Source organism: Manacus vitellinus, unplaced genomic scaffold (genome assembly GCF_001715985.3).
Source record: "Manacus vitellinus isolate BGI_N305 unplaced genomic scaffold, ASM171598v3 scaffold_21_pilon, whole genome shotgun sequence".
NCBI lineage: Eukaryota > Metazoa > Chordata > Aves > Passeriformes > Pipridae > Manacus > Manacus vitellinus.
In genome coordinates this window covers 5475303-5492482 of record NW_021939546.1, presented here as the reverse complement: position 1 = coordinate 5492482, position 17180 = coordinate 5475303, and the positions used below count along the sequence as shown (strand labels likewise).

The 17180-nt window shown below is 41.7% G+C and overlaps 1 long non-coding RNA gene across 1 annotated transcript in view; it reads right to left on the bottom strand.

The window, feature by feature from the left end:
- Positions 1 to 4964: 4964 nt before the first annotated feature.
- The window catches only part of LOC108639594, a 12648-nt gene continuing 432 nt past the window's right edge, over positions 4965 to 17180 (bottom strand). The window contains exons 2-5 of the long non-coding RNA XR_001920611.2: positions 7763 to 8127; positions 7435 to 7548; positions 6482 to 6575; positions 4965 to 5103 (exon numbers count right to left, since the gene is read on the bottom strand). This is a non-coding gene — a long non-coding RNA (uncharacterized LOC108639594). The remainder of the gene's footprint in view (positions 5104 to 6481; positions 6576 to 7434; positions 7549 to 7762; positions 8128 to 17180) is intronic.

Sequence of the window (17180 nt, the reverse complement as noted above, 5' to 3'; positions counted from 1 at the left end):
ATGCTGCATCATTAAAAGCTTCTGTCACAGAGCAGGGGGGGATAATTGGTGTAATCTGGTGTCACTGATGCTCTCCTTTCTGCTTCCCTTTCCACCAGGAAGGCATTAAATGATTAGAGTGCACAGAAGAAGAGGGAGAACCATCAGGAGCCTGCAGGGATGGATTTAAGGAAGATTTAACTCAGAGCTCTGTGGCTCTGTTACTGTACAGCTGAAGAGGGAGGGAGGGAGGGAAGCACTGCAGTTTACAAATATGTAATGGATATGCACTGAGAGGGAGAGGAGTTGGAGAGAATGTTCCATATCCAGGAATCTTTGTACCTCTCTGTGAGCTGTGCACTTCCAGGTACCTCGTGGACCACCCATCCCACTGCAGAACAGGAGCTTTAGCTCAGATGGGAACTGAAGGAGGAATTTCCCTTCTTCCACAACTGCACTTGAATTTAGGTTCTTAAAATAATCCCACATGCACAGACCCACCTAAGCTAGTTGTGTCTGCAGGAATGACCTTGGGTCTGGAATTATAATGAAAATGCTCAAATGGAAGTATAAAAGCTGTAATATGGAATTGTTAAAAAGAGAAATGTAGTTCTTCCATCCCAACAGCAAGCTTCCCTGGAAGGGTGAAATAAGAGGTTTCAATTGTCCCAGGCTTTTGGCAGCTTGATAAAGAAATGTAATGGTTGAAATACCTTTGCTGAACTTATTTAAATAGTGGAATTTTTTTCCCCCTTTTTGACTAGGGACAAGAAAAATAGCAGTGCTAGAACAGCAGCTGGGTTTTGGTCCTTTAATTTAAATTTAAATCTAAATTTAAATCTTATTTTTAAATTCTTAAATCTTATTAAATTTAAATCTAAATTTAAATTAAAAATAAAGCAAATCCTTTAGTTTACCACAAAGGATAGAAAACACAATGGGTTTTATTTGAAGCCTGCTACAAATAATTGTTAAAAATTAATGGCTATTTTCAGGGGTTTTCTTCATGATTTTTGTGCAGGGGTGAAGTACAGACAAGCCCACAAGATGCCTTGGTACACTTGTGTATAGTGGTGACAGAAGTTAAATTACCAAGTTACTAGAAATTAATGTTTTTGGGTAACTACAGGGGACTTTAATTGGAAACTATGTTAATCGTGGAGTAATTCTCTTTACCTCGTCTGCATTAGCTCCTGAAAACCAAGCAATTAATTTGTGTCATCACTGTTGCTGCTGCTGCCTTCAAACACAAACCAAATGAGCATTAGTTACTCACACACCCAGCAGTGGCCTCTTTTCTTAAAGGACTTCCACAAATCATGGGCTGATTACTCACCTGCCTGTTGGAACCTGGGTGGGAGATGCAAAGTCTGAGCTTTTCATCACCCAACAACCTTTTCTTTTATTCTTTTCTGCCTTTTTCCTTAGAAGGAGCATTTCTTTAAATGGAAATTTCTAGAATGGCCATTTAGGAGAGGGATTTATTTACTGATGTTGGTAGAGACAGCTGACCTTGGAGAGAAACAGCCTGGTACCAGCAGAAGTGCTTATTTCACAGAATCACAGAGTGAGACTGGTTTGGGTTGGAAGGGACCTTAAAGCTCATCTTGTTCCAACCCCTGCAGGGCAGGACCACCTTCCACGAGACCAAGTGGTTCCAAGCCCCATCCGAGGGATGTTGTGATGCCTCTCTTTAAAGACTTATTTTCGTTCTCTCCGGTTGCCTGTGCTTCAGCAAAGCTGGAAAACTCAGCCCACCCTGATTTGTTACTGTCTTTTTAGGTTTTTTTTCTTTAACTCACCCCTCCAAACCCAGAGCAGTTCAGTTGTGCCCAATGCAGCCAGAGGGCACAACAGGGTGTGTGGGAAGGCATGGAAGGGATCTCCTGTTCTCCTTTAATTACAGTAGGAAAATGGCCTCACTCCAGAGACCTGATTTATTTCCAGAGTTATTGACAATCTCTTAAAGGGAATGATGGGATGAAAAGCGACCATCAGTGAGTTATGAAAGGTCAATAATGCCACAAATGAGCACAAACAGCAGGTTTGAAATCCAGCCCATCCTGGGTTCTGTTTGTGCAACGATTCCATCCAAGGTGAGGGGTTATTTTGAGGAGGCTGGAGCACCAGCTCTCCTTCTGCCACAGGAGCCTCCAAGAGGGCAAACATGCCAGGTTACTTTGTGGCCCTTTAGCACCCTCAGCTGATTCCTATGGGATGCATTTCCCTAGGCCTGCATGGGAGGCCATGGAGCACAGTCGGGTACAGCACTGAGCAGGATTTCAGCCCAGCATTCCTTACGGGATCCCCGTGGCTGGAGCCTCTGGCAGCACCAAGGTGTTACAGCCTCCCAGCAGCTTGGTTAGGCTGTGCCAGCATTATATAAAGGGATCTTAAAATGTTGATGTCTTATTTGCCTTGACAGAAACACGAAAAGAGGCATTTGAGGGAGTCAGGATCAGGCCCTCATGGCTTGGCCCTGTGATTTGGTATCTCCATGAGATGGTTCTGTTGCCTGATTGGATGAGTTGAGCTCTACAAACAGTTCCCTTCCCTGTTTGTAAGCAGTTCACGGGCAGCTGTAATTGTTTGGATCCACGGTGTGAATAGTAAAAAGAGCTTTACTTAATGACTGCAGGAGCCCTGCTCGAGTGAGAGCTCTCTGGTATTTATTCACACCAGAATTCACGAGGCTTTTGTTTTCCATGAACACTCCTGCAAATAAAAACTTGCTCACTCTAATGTTTATGAATAAATGTGCTCGTAAATGCCATCAAAGCAAATCAGCAGGGTTTTATTTATGCAAGAAGATGCTCAAATAAATGTTTGCTGTTTTCACCCAGCTCTGGTGGGTGTTTAGGCTGTGTTACAGCCAGGGCTTTGTGAGCTCTGCTCAGCATTCACACATTACTCTTACTTTCCGTCTCCTGCTTTCCTACACTCTGCTCCTCCTGGTGAATCCCTGTGCCCCAAGGGAACATTGTTAAAGTCAATGTTTTAGGTATTATCCACATCCAGCATCTTGCTGGGTCAGTGGATAAGGTCATGCAGGGGAGTGGGATCACTTGTAGGATGCCCAGGATTGAGAGGACAGGAGGCAAAGGGGATTGCAAGTGCAGCCTCTTGCTGTTTACACACAGCAGATACCCAGACCAGCTTTTTCGGCACGTGCTGGCTCCTGCAGCAGGGTGGGGGTTCTGTCTTGCACAGAAGTGCAGGAGGTTTATTGCCATCCTGTCTCAATCAGTGCCCTAATTAAATATAGGAGAGGATTTTCTTTCTAAAATGTAAATGTCAAGCCTTGTTAAAGAAAATTAAAATGCACTGAAATGAATGTGATAGGAACTGTGGAGGTGCTTAAGTGAGAGCATCTGTATTTATTAGGAAGGGAACTAAAAAAGGAAGTATTTTTGGATCAGAGTTCAATCCTTAAACAGGGCCATAAGGATTTTATGCAAATTTCCCTTCAAAATCTGCAATTAGGAACTGGTTCCAGAGGTGAATTCTATGTCCCAGCCTATAAAAACTATAAAGGAATATAATCTGAGATTCACCTGTTTCCAGGATTTATCTGTAAATCTCCTGCTCTTACCAAAATCGTTTGGGATTCTGTCCTGGCCATGGTTTCCGTGAGTTGGACTTGAAGATTCAGGTTGTTCCCTTCCATTCCCTTGTTCCCTTGAACAGCAGCACAACAGTTCAGAACTTTAAAAACCTACATTCAGCAATGTGATCATCCCCATTTACAAAAAAACCTTTATGAAGGCATCTGACTGTTTCAACCACAGCAAGCCTGAAGCAGGAGAGTAAATCAGAACTTGCAACAGTCAAAACCAAAGTCCTGGACAGGAATTAGGATGGGGAATTCCAACAGAAAACTGAATTGTTTCAAAGGCTTATGGGGAAGAGCTTCAGCTGATCACAGAGATGCTTCAGCTCTGAAATGTGATCTCAACCTCACCAAGGCTGAAACTTCAGCTGCGTCTGTGCCTGCCCTGGAGCAGGTGAAATGTGCCTTTGCATGGCAGTGAGGGAACACAAAATACAGCATTTTTTAGGTCCAAGCTCATGTCTTTGCAAATATATCAAGTTTTTTGGCCTTCACAGTCCAACCATTGGTTTGTTGTTTCCATGCTAATACAAATTCTTGTGTTAATAGGAGCATGGCCTTGGGTTTCTCCATCCGTATGGGAAAAAGTTACTTGTCTGATGGTAAACAAAGAACAGAAGAATCGATTCACTGTCCTCACTTTTAAAAAGATGGTATGAAGCCATAGTGAAGCAATTTTAATTGTGCCTCTGTAACACTTGGGATCAGTAAGATCATTTGTGTTCTGTTTTTAGGGATCAGGGTGCTCCGGAGCACACACGGCATTAGAAATGCAAAACATGACCGCATGTTCTCAGGGCTCTGTCAGAGGCACATGAAAGAGCACTTGTGCTGGGATGCTCAGCTCTGAGGGTATTCTCTGTTCAGTGTGTATTTACAGAGATGTATGAATATTTGATTAATGAGTCATGGTCTCTGGAGAAATTTAATAACTGTGCTGCTGTACAAAGCCAGCTCCTTCACTGTTAACACAGCTGCCAATAGTGTCACTGACACTGGAGCCCTTTCTGCATCTAATGTATGCTGGGGAGTAAATTCCTTCGTTGCAAGAGAATCCATGGGACACATTATTCAGTTATCTGTTTTGAACTGTTGCAGGCTCAATTTACAGCCCCTGATTTGTAAAGATTTTTCCAATGGAAATAAGCAGTGACACGTGAGCCATAAAGCAGCAGTTTCACGAGGCTGTGTTGTTCCAGAAGTTAGTGGGAAGGTCAGTTCAAAAGGAGAGTTGCTTTGAAAATTCAGTTTATAAAATGTAAAAGGAACAATGGATGAAAATATTCGTGGATAGCAGAGTGCTCCAGCAAATTCTTGCTGCCTTAAAAGCTGTGTTCAGTGGGATTTCTCCCATTGTGAGGAGAGGTTGTTCAGGGGTACACAACTCACGGGATGGGGCAGAAGTTTTCTCCCTCTGTGACACCAGACCAGAAGTGATCTTCATTGTTGCCGAGCAGTTTCCCAAAAATCAGTTGCTGCTAATTTTATAATTTCTCCATTTTTATCCCTAATACCTGTGAAGAGATCAATTTTCACTTAAGAAGTTAGGGGTATATTTTAGTGGTGTTACTCCAGCTCATCTGCCTTAAATAATAGGGGGGAAAGTGTCAAAAAAAGATAAATTTAGTGCAGAGGCTTTCACTAGAAGCTTTAACTGCAGGTGAGAATTATACATGCTATGCAGAATTTCCTGCAACACTTCTCCTTTGGGCCACAATGCATTACAGCAGACGTATAATGAAGCTGCTATAAAATCCGTGGTAATTAAGGGGGATTTGACAGTAATTGCAACAGTGAATCAACTTAATTATTACCTGCTTCAAAGAGAGCTAACCTGATGTTATAATCTAACCTTTCCTACTTCTAAAATGAGAGATTAAACAAGTATATGTAGCATTTAAGAATTAAATCTGTTGAGATAGAATTATAATAATATACTTTTCATATACATTTTATATCTATGTGTGTGGGTGGGTACAAAGCAGCAAAAGGAGCAGCACCATAAACTGACAAGCTGAGTGTGTGCATTCATAAAATAAACAGAACTGAGGTGAGCCAGCTCCTCTGCTGTTTGCTGAAAGCAGGGGGACCTGGAGACAGAATGGTGCTATAAAACCCTACGACACACACAAGCCCAGTTCCTTGAACAGCCTTGTAAGGGGATGTGGTGGATGTATTGTCTTTCCATGCCTAATTTAAAGCAAACTTCTGAAACACGTTTAAGGTTGGCTGTAAAGCTGCAAAAGGGGGAAGGTGCTTGAGGGCTTTGCAGCCCTGCTCACACCCCCCTGCTGTGGCAGCCCCTGGGATGTGCAGGATGGGAGGGTCAGGTCACACAACACAGAGGAGGTTCTCCTTTGTCCAAAACTGGTTTGCTGGTTTTCAGTGCCCTTGAGCTAAAAAGAAGCTTTTATAATGTCTTACAATGGCTTTGAAGCTGGGACCTGGGCTACAGAGCTCCATGGATTAGAATCATAGAATCATGGAATGTTTCAGGTTGGAAAGGCACTTCAAGACCATCGAGTCCGACCATTCCCCCAGCGCTGCCAAGCCCACCCATGTCCCCAGGTCCCCCGAGTGCTCAGGACTCAGAGCAGTTCCCACTCTTGGTGCTGCTGGGAGAGTTTTACAGTTCAAACGCTGCTGCCTCTCTTACAGAGTGATGTCCAAACCTCCAGGTGTTTCCTCTACCCTGCCTTCAGACAATCATCATAATCATCAGCCAGAAACAGCCCAACATAACATGGCTCTGATCAATCCCGGCCTGAGCAATCCAGCTCTTTCACCTCCTGCAGCAGGTTTAGGAACCCATTCACTCAGGGTCTACTGACTGAGCCCATAAATCCAGTCATCCCTGTGGCCTTTGATTTCAGTGTTTTTGGGATGTGTTACCTCAGGGCAGGGGATTGTCAGAAGATCACTGATCCAAACCCTTCTCCAAACTCTTCCCCGGAGTTGTACCTGGCTGGTACATACTGTGCTGTACCTGTAAAGCAGGTGGAAGGTAAGAGGTGCAATAATAAAGCATTAGCTTAGAAATTCCCACTTGGAATGTGCCTAATGTGGGACAGACTACAGTAAACCCAGGGTTGTCTGTTATTCCTTGTCCCTCTTCCTGGAAGCTGCTTGAGGTTCTGGGGTTCCAGGGCTGTGTCCTGGTGCCAGCAGTGGCTCTGCTCGTGTGTAAGGAGAGGGAATGGCAGACTTTAAATAACAAATTTTCACTGATGCCTTTTGCTATTTTTACAACACATTTTAAAATAAATGAGAGATTAACACAGAAAAAAAGTCCTTCAGGTGCATGCTCAGGAACTATTTTTTCATAAGGTTTTAATGGATTCAGGGTTGAGCTCCACTAAAATCTGGATTTATTAGAAACGCTCTGTGCATTTCAATGGAGTTTTTCTCATGAATCTGGACATTTTACATTATTTCAATAGAGCTGACCCTCTGTTTCATTAGAAATGCTCCAATATAACCCATGGAGCATTTCTAATGATTCTGGTTTTACAGCAAATCCAAGGGTCAGCTGTACTGCAAACAATGGTGCTAACCTCTAGGTTTATTAGAAAAATGCTTTCTGTCTCAATGGAGCATTTCTAATAAATCAGATAAATAGGGATCTCCCACAAAAATGCTCCACTGGTGAAATAGACAAATGAGGGTCATTGTTACTGAGATTTTTTAAAAAACAAAGATTGTTTAATAGACTTCTTTGTTGCTCTTTGCGGTGTGATCCCCTCCTATCCAGAGTTTAGGTCTTTACCGTGAAGAACTTAATAAATATTCCATATAATTCCATCAGAAACAAGCACTGCTGCCTCCAGCTGCCAAGCATTTTTCACCTCACCCATGAAGACACTAAAACAAGGCCAACTTCCATGATGGATCTGTGGTTGCCAGGTTGGTGTTCAGGGGCTTGGTGCTGTGCCAGGAGTTGGGATGGGTCCTTTCATGCTCTGCAGAAATGGGAAGAGAGGGTGAATGTCACAACAGCTCAGCACTGGGGGTCACCATTGACCCACTACAGGTGCACGTGACATTGAACAGCAGCAGATGACAGGGAGAAATTTTTAGACCTTTAAGTTTGCTTTTAGTCCAAATTTCTTCTAATTTCAACAGAAAAAAGTTTGTCATTAAATGCGTGGGCCACAGGAAAAGATAAAAAATTACCTCACACAGACGATCTCAAGAGGCCTCTCTCCACATCAGGTCATGGACAAGTTACAACTTGTGGGATGAAGCTGCAGAGACCCATCACCATCCCTCTGGATCTCCTCCTGGTGTATGGGTGAGTGCTCGTAGGTACCTATGCACAGGCTCTTTGGAGGTTTGGGGAGCCTATCCACGTCAGGAGAGCCCATCTCTGTGCAGGCAGGCTGGGCACAGAGAGCCCATCTCTCTGCACTGAGAGCCTGGATGTGAAACCTGCTCCTCAGCAAGAGGAGATCCTGCATCGTGGTGCCATCAGGAACAGGAATCCGGGGCATGCACTGATGACCTCATGTTGATCCAGTCCAGGAAGAGTAAATGCAATGCTGTGAAACGCAAAAAAAGCCTTGGTAAGCTGAGACAAAGCTTTCTCTTTGAGAGGAAAGGCCAATGAGATAATTTCAGTGACTCAAGATTTGGTTAGAATGTTCTATATTTATGGAGTATATTCTGTCCTGTCCAGATTTCCCTGTGGTTCAAATACCACACAGTTACTGCATTTGGATTCCCTGTTCTGTCTCTGTGAATTGCAAATCCTTGGCTAAAAGCCAGTTAGTCTGTCTGAACAGTATTCCAGTCTTCTGCCCTGCACTCCCCAACAACTTCAGGAAATCTGCTGACCAGTTTCTCTGAAAACCTGAAAATAAAACACGCCGCAGTGGTGACAAATCCACAAACCTAGAGACTCCACTTTAAAAATGATTGGTGTGTCTGAGTGCACTCTTTATTTTTTCTTTTTGTCAAGTTGGATGATTTTACCCAGCAGCAAAAACAGAGAAATCCACAATGGAGTCAAACAAAAGGAATTTTACCTAGAGGGGTGCTGGATGTCTGCCCTCTGCCTGGTGCTGGAATATGGGATTGTGGCAGTGTGGAAAGATGCAGAACTGTCCTTCATGAGGATCAGAGAGTGTGAGCACCACTGATTTCCCTGTTCCCTGGCTTCTCCCTACACGAGTTCCTGCTGCAGCACCAGTGTCCTCTAAATGATAAACAAGTTCTGTAGCAAAAAACTGCAGGTCAGGGCAGGAGCCTGCTCGATCAGGGGGATTATAGCAGAACCAGCAATGGGATTTCAAGGCTTTTCCTACCCCAGGGGCACTGGAAATATCAGCACCAGGCCCACTCCCCCTCCCCACTCAGATGAGCCTCAGCAGTTCATCATGTCAAGTCTTGCTGCTGAGTGCTGTGTCTGGGGCCTCTGGCTGTCAGAGGCAGGATTTCATCCTGGGCTCCCTAAGGCCATATAGAAAGCCTAAAATGTTCATTTATGTTGCTTATTGTCTGGCCAAACCTGTGTGTGCTTAAAAAATATCTGGAAGTTTGAAGGCTGATCCCTGATTGTCATGGTTTAGAAATTTAGTTGTTATTTTAAAAAGTTAAATATGTTTATTGTTATGAACGGCAATGCTTTTGTCAACTCTTAGTGCTCCTACATAAAGTGTTTATATGTGAGATGTTTCCTTCTGTGATGTGACTTCCTGAGCTCAGTCTCTCTCATTATATTTTTTCTAAAAAGATAATATCACTATACAAGTCTAATTCAGAGATATCTGTAAACATGTTATACGGAGAGCACAAATATTTGTGGATGTGGGAATTTGTACCTTGGCTTGTCAGAATTTCTGTGTTTGTGCACATATATTTCCATGTTTGTGCACATACACTTCCATGTTCATACCCATATATACTGTAGAACAGTATTCCCATAATAATCAGTGTGGGCATAAGTGTTTATAACATATAGATTTATTTGCTTTATATATTCAATGTACCTGCATAGCCAGGACTTCATCTGCTGCTCAGAATTTATTCCAGCTTTCCACACGAGCTCTTTCAAACAATGCTAATTGCTTCAGAACCAAGATCACTGATGATAACTCTTTTAGGAATTGTCATGTTGTCTATAAATATTTAGCTGGATTGTATTTGCCAATGTACCCCTGTATTACAGATGAAAAGGCAGCATCTGCCGAAATTAAAAGTGGCCGCGTTTTCGCTGTGGCTTAATTAAATGCCAAAATTTATCTACATTAACAACAAAGTGGCGAAATTTATTGATCAATTCACATGATATAAGTTGACAAATGGCCCGAGCAATTTCCATAATTTTCTACACGTGTTAAAATTTGTAATGAAACAGGAATACTTTATCAGCAGGAGCTGTGGGTGGGAGGGGGCCGGGCTGTGCCCCGGGGCGCTGAGCTGAGCTCGCTGTCCAGCCCAGGCTCTGGGAGCCGTGTACAGATGGGCCTTTGACAGTCCTACAGCTGTTCTCCTAATTGTCCATTAAGTGTTCTATTGATTCTCTGATTCAAAGTACATGTCTTTCAGCCCAGGCTATCGTGTGAAGTGGCAGACACATTCCTCCTAGAATGACAGAGCTGCTTGAAACCTAAAAATGTGGGCTGCCAGTTCCAATTGAGGAGCCCGCTTTCAAAGGGAAGGCTTGGTTAAAGGAGCTTTGTGAGTGCGCCTTAGATTTGAGTTTCTAAACTTTTAGCATCAATCAATTAAAGCAGCAGCAGCAGCAGGAAAAGTTGTAATTCCTCGTTAAGGGTTTGCACGTGGCTGGTAAAGCTCTGCCTAAGGATCCCTGCTTGTGATAATAAGGATTAGATCTTGTTTAGCTGCATGTAGATTTTATCCTCAGCCCTCTCTGACATATGCAATGATATTCTCATTTGACTTGCAAGTTCACTTTTAGCATTTTTTTAAAGGAAAATCATCTGCAATTCCGGCTCATGCCAGTCAGGAGCCTGTTTAAAATCATCTGCCTTTAATCTGAAGAGTGAAGGATAAGATGCATATCTGTTGCAAGGACCATAAATCTTCAAAGAAACAAATAGCCACAGATAAAACTGTAAAAGTTATTTAGTTCTCTTCCAAAAGAGGTTTATTAATCTAAAATTTCCAGTCCATTGTGTCATGATTTGGTTATCTCACTGTATTTCATTTCCTGCAATTGTATAAGCCTTGTGTATCAAGCAAAGAGATGAGAGTCTCAGAGCTTAAACTTGATCACTTGTGTTCAGATCTATCACTAGAGCCAGGGGGAAAAAGAAGAAATATAAAAAATAGCCACCTGAACTACCTGAGAGATTTGGACTGTGAAGATTTTTATTCCCATTTCCTCATATTTTAATGAGATGTGTATGAAGTGCTTTTATTATTAAATTTAAACCGAATTTTAAATCCTTGTTTGTCTTTTTTAATTTACAATTCCTAGTAGAAAGAACACAAACAAAGTGTTTATAGATTTACTGCTTGGGAACCACCCATGGGGGTTGTGCACAAAATGAGCTCTTCCCATGTGCCACCAGTTTCAGTTGCCTTTATATTTTTCTTTTTTAAAATCCCCATCATTTAAAAGAGACATAAAACTGTTTTTGATAAAGCTTTAAATAAGGAGAATTATTCCTCATTGAGAAGATTTTTATCTTTATAGTTAATGAAAAGCCACTTTGCTGGGAGTGTATAATATCTTATTATTCTTTATTCACCCTCTTTACATCCTTGCCCACGTGGGTGTTGCACCCTAGTTGCCTCTGTATGGTTTTGTGTCTGAAAACCTTTACCCCCAGTCCCTATTCCACAGATTCACCAAGTGGGGCAAACAGATGACTTGGACCCATCAATCAAATTAGTTACAGCCTTTTAATTTAAACAAGAAGCTGATTTGAACAGAACTAGAATTTTTTTTTTTAACCTTAACCTATTTGGGACATCAAATTTACAAGCAAAGGCAATGTTTAATCCTAAGAAGTGAGAGTGAAAACTCAGATGGGGATTCCAAGAATACAAATGAAATTTCTACTCATACATCAAAGGCACACAAAGAAAAGAAAGGGGCGGAAAAAAGAAGTGAAAAAAAACGAAAGAAATGGTATGAAAGGGGAGGCATTTGACATTTTATAACCAGAGTTTCTCTCTCTATTCCATAAAAAAGAATATGTGTCAAATTAAAGAAATAGTGTAGGAAGCTGTAGTATATGTTCCCAGGCATTTCTCATTTTAGGAATGTAAGACTGGGGCAAACCCAATAAAAGCCCCTGGCACCAAGGGGACAGAAACCATCCATTTGTTTTCACCATCCGAAGAGGAAACTGGAGAGTCTCTCTAATATAATAAACCATTTATTGACACCTGCAAAACACTTTGTAAATCCGCCTCAACCCCAGTGCTTTCAATTACATCAGCAGCCAGTTTTTTAAAAAGATTTTTAGAAGCTTTCAAGTGTGGACTTTCGTCTTGTTGAATGAACTTCAGCTACACTAAATTTTAAGTAAATTTGTGATGACTGAGCAATATACATTGGCTGAGCTAGAATCCAATAACCCACAGGACAAATTAATTTTCAACAAAAAGGGCAGAAACCTCAAGTGCCATGAGTATATGGAATCTCAGTCTATCTCTCTGGAGCCATTTTTGCAAATCACTACAGCTATTCATAATCTAAATCAGTCTCCTTTAGCAGCAGAAAGATCTTTTTTCATGACAAAACAGAAGATGACATTCATTAGTGCCTAACTTGCATAAGCTACCTTAAATTTATTGGTGCTCTTATACTTATCTGGGTAAGAATTCCTTTGTCTACAGCTATAGGAAAATTCTGGACGTACTACTTAAAAATATAAATTGTCACTTTTATCAGAACTTTTGGCAGTTTACTTTATTTTAGAAGTAAAACTGGTGGTTAAGGTTTTAAGGCTTCCAATGGGCGTTGTTTCAATCATGGTTAATCTACACCCAGGATGGCAATACTGATACAAGGGAGCAGCTGGACAAAAATCCAGGGAACTACCACCGCCTGGAGCACCAGGCACTAACTTTTCCCTGGGTTGAAGTACAACTTATGGCATTACAAGAGAATCCTATGACCTATGTGTGGATTCAGGGTAGCAAAACAAACCCTTGGCTGATGTAGTACATAATTTTCTGGGCAGTGTCTCCCTTTTCTCCTGTGATGGATAATTTCTTACATGGAAGTTCATAGAATCACAACATGGAATCACAGAATGGTTTGAGTTTAAAGTGACCTTAAAGCTCATCCAGTTCCACCCCCTGCCATGGGCAGGGACACCTTCCACTAGACCAGGTTGCTCTAAGTCCCGTCCAACCCGGCTTTGAAGTCCTACCAGGCTACATCAACCCACCTGCAAATATCCCAAATCCTACAGGAACTGCAGAGCCTGATTATTGTTAAAATGCACATCAAGTCAGTGTATAGGAAATAAAATATAAATGGATTTGCTTTAATGTGATGCAAGTGAATACTGGTTTTCATCCACCTGTTTTATAAACTCCATTTCCTGTCGTGGGTACAGACTGTTAATTCTTAAATGCCTTTAGCTTAATGTTTCCTACTTGGGATACAACTGCAGGAAGTATTGTGACCTAAAGATTGACATACATGTCATTTGTGCAACTGCTCTTTATTTCTTTGTGCAGAAAAGAAAGTGGAATAAGCATCTGTGGCAGCCTTTGTTACAGCCTGGGTAGAGCCAAATGATCACAGAGTCGCTCTTGCCTCAAAACATATGAACATGATTTCAATTATAACTGCTTTTATATGGTGAAAGTGGACAGGGATGTTTGAATGACAAATGAGAGAGATAAAATAATGAGAATGGTAGTGGCTGCGCCTGCTCTCTATTTCTTGATGGAATGACTTGTTGTGGTAGGTCCCACAACCCTGGAAAGTAACTACTGAGCTACTCCCAGCCTGAGGAAACAGTTCCCACAGTGGGGCAGAGGTTGCTCTGGTTCTTATTTCTACCACAGAGTTTTGGTCCTAGCAAAGGTAATGAGGAAATAAGGCTAATACTTAGCCACAGAAAACATGTCAGAATTAACATTATCTTCTCTTAGGAAATCAGGCTAGAAGAATATAATAAAATTACCATTCAAAGCTTCCCACCAGGAGCACAATATCTACTGTGTTTATTCATCAAGCACAGGTCCTGTCTTGGATGGAGTGAGAGGGATCAGATTTAGGGCTGGAAAATATAAAAGAGATATTGTGGTGTAGATGGATAAATTCTTATGAATTGTTTTGCACATTTTTTCCCCTCAAATTTGAATAGAAGTTCAGGTGAGCTCTTATTTTGGGCCATCTCTCTTTGGAAAAAGCCAGCTGTGTTATCCCTGTTTTATCACCTCCATGCTATTCCAAGCTCGGCTTCAGTGGATGACCTTGGCTGGTCATTTCCTTCCTATAAAGTGGCAATTGGGCTGTTTACTGCCTTCCCAAAAGTGCTTGGGAGCTTAATTAATATCTGCTTTGAGATCCACAAAAGGTGCTAAAGTGTTACTAGGTACCAAACTCAATCTTTGGAGCTCCAAACATGGAAGAGAAAAGGGACTCTCAGGGATCTGCCAGAAAAGTGCCGTAGGAATGCAATGATGTCCTGCCTCTGTTCCTCTTCCTGCAGTGACCCTTCCCTATCACTCTCATCTCTCTACAACAGTTTTCCCATCCAAGCTCCAAACCACCCAATGACTCTCCTCCATCCTATTTTCTTCAGGATACATAGGAGCAACACTTGCAATGGAAGAACATCACTTTGTGGAAAGGATAAGAAAGATCTCATGAGACCTGAATGTGGAACAGAAACCCTGGTGCTACTGTACACCTGGAGTGAGGAATCTGCAGCTTTTCTCAACCCCTATGATTTATGGAACATGGATGGCCATGCACTGGTGCCTCAGCTCAGCCTGGCCACGCTCCCTGCTCCTCTCACCCGAAGGATGGGATGACACATGGTTAGTCAAGAGAAGCTGCCAAGCACCCTCTGATATATAGTGAGAGATTGCGGATCACAGGACTTGTGAGGAGAACAAAATCAAGTTCTCAGCCCCCAGGCATTCCCGTATGTCTCAAACCACCCTTCCAAGAAAGTTATTATATGGGATTGGGAGCAGATCCAACCAAGCTCTAATGTTTGCTTATTATTGTCAGATTTTAAACTGCAACATGAGCAATTTGTCCTTCCTTTTGAAGCTGATTGAGAGCAGAACAAAATGGTCCAATTATAAAGTTACCATAGCTGGATCTCTTTAAAAGTGAGCCCAATTTAACTGGTTCCTAGGAAATCTCTGCTGTAATTTGGCAATCTCAGGATGGTCCTGAGGGGTGGCATAAAATAAGGAGGCGATTCCCTTCTGCCAGGCTGCTGGGTCTGCACCTTCAGCTGATAGTATTAAAATGAAGGTGAGATTTGTTTAAACCTCTTCTGAAGTGAAAGAGCCATTTCCAGCTGCTACCATATCCCAGCCTGGAGTGGCAGCAGGGAGGGGATGGAGCTGAGGGCAAATGAGATGAGATGATCCACACAGAAATTCAGCAAATTCCCATGGACCATGGGGAGGTTCTTGAAAACTGAAATCAGAGGGATTCAAACTGTCCTCTTCAAAGCATATAAAAATAATATGCTCTAAAAAAAGCAGAGGAAAAGAAGCTCTAAGACGGGAGGTGACACTGCAAACTGTTTCTTCAAGTCTAATTTTTACAGCCTTCAGAAAACCCAGGGAGCCCACGCTGCCCACCCACTCTCTTTTTCCAAAAGATTTGGGAAGTGACTTAAACATTAGTTAAAAATTTAATAAAAGCATTAATAAAAAAATTAAAAATTCATCAAAGCATTAATAAAAGTTGTATCATCTTCAACATTTATGTTAACCTACAACAGAGCTCATGTGTTTCCCAAACATGAAATACTCCAAATACTGCAGCAGGAAAGAGAGGATTTAGCTGAGGAGGGTGTTTGGTAGACAAACATAGTTGTTGGAGTGCTGTGTCTTCTCTGTGCTGTTTGGGCCTTTCCCTACCAGGGGTTTATCTCTCTCTCTGCTACAGATGCTCAATTTCTCTCCCATTTTTATCTAAGACTTTTCGAAGCCTTCAGAATGAGGGCACTGAGTCCTGAGAATGAACTTAGAACAAACAAACCCCCAGACGCCTCAAAATCAAGCACCAACAATCCAGTACCTTGGTTCCCCTGTGCTGCATCTCACCAGAATGACCCACCAGCAACTGTTCTGGCCTTGGCTGGATTTTCTCAGCTTAAAATAGAAATAAAGGCATTATGGTAACACATTTCCACTGGATCGTTTTCCTAAGTAACACACAGAGAGAGATACAAAGGCTGGGGTAAACACTCAAAAAAAAAATTAAAATAAATCAGAGAGTACCCACTCATACAAAGAAAGATTTGGGCAAGAATTACTCTGTGTGACCCAGTCTATGAGTTACCTTTGCCTACATTTACTTTATTTTTTTACATTGCCATGTCAGAGCATCCAGAACTCGACATTAGATGCAAAACAAACCTCTGCAGAGAGGTGAGCTTTTGCAAAAGGATAAATAATCCTTTTGACTTGTGGTTAACGTGCCCATTCCCTCACACTTCACAAGTGGTGAATGAGAGGTCTGATTAAACATGATACAAAAAGAGCTTGCAAGTAGCACTGTTTACTAACATTTCAATTTCTATGCCTCATTTATTAGACTTAGAATAAAAAGGTTAGAGGGGTGTTTGGGATTGTCTTTAACCTTGATGATATTTCCACTGAAGCAGCATAATGGCTCTTAATTGCTTAAGTGAAGAGAACATGTTGACATGTCCTTCTTTGTGCTTAAAGCTCTGTGCCTAAACCATTATGCTAATTCAAGCATTATATACACCAAAGTATTTATGGGACTGACACAAGTGATGTTGCAGGTAAAGGGCTGTGAAATGGTCTGTAAACAGAGAGAATTGATTCCAGGCCCAAAGCAATGCTGTTAAAGTCACAGACATTGAACAGCCAGCCCTACAATTTCTATCCAGATTGTCACACTGGGTCAGGCAGTGTCAGCAGGGCTGCTGTTATAGATCAGATGGGTGGCTTTAATAATATGTAAACCAACCACATAAACCCAAATTAACATGGAAGTAAGACTTGACTGGGCCTTTTTTTTTCCTGTGTGCAGCAGTTTTGGTCGCAGAATATTCAGTTGCAGCATTTGCTAAAACATGAACATGTTTAAAAACAGTGCAACTTACTCCTGCATTTTTCCTGCTCAGGCAACACTACCATTTGAAGGGATCACAAGGAATATGTGCATCGTGTGAATCTCTGTTCAAAAATAATAAGTCCCATTAGGGGATTTATTTGCTTATTCAAGATATGAACTGGGTAGATTATCTGTATTTTCCTCCTTTGGTCTAAGGCTAGCAGGGAGGTTTTACATGATGCTGAAATAATTTATAATCTTGCTTGTTTTGTTACTACTAACCCATAGCTTTTGGCACTGAACAGGATTTTGAATATCCAATTTCCTTTAAAACCTGCATCTAATTTATTGTTTGCATTTCAGTAATTTTAGACACCTAAA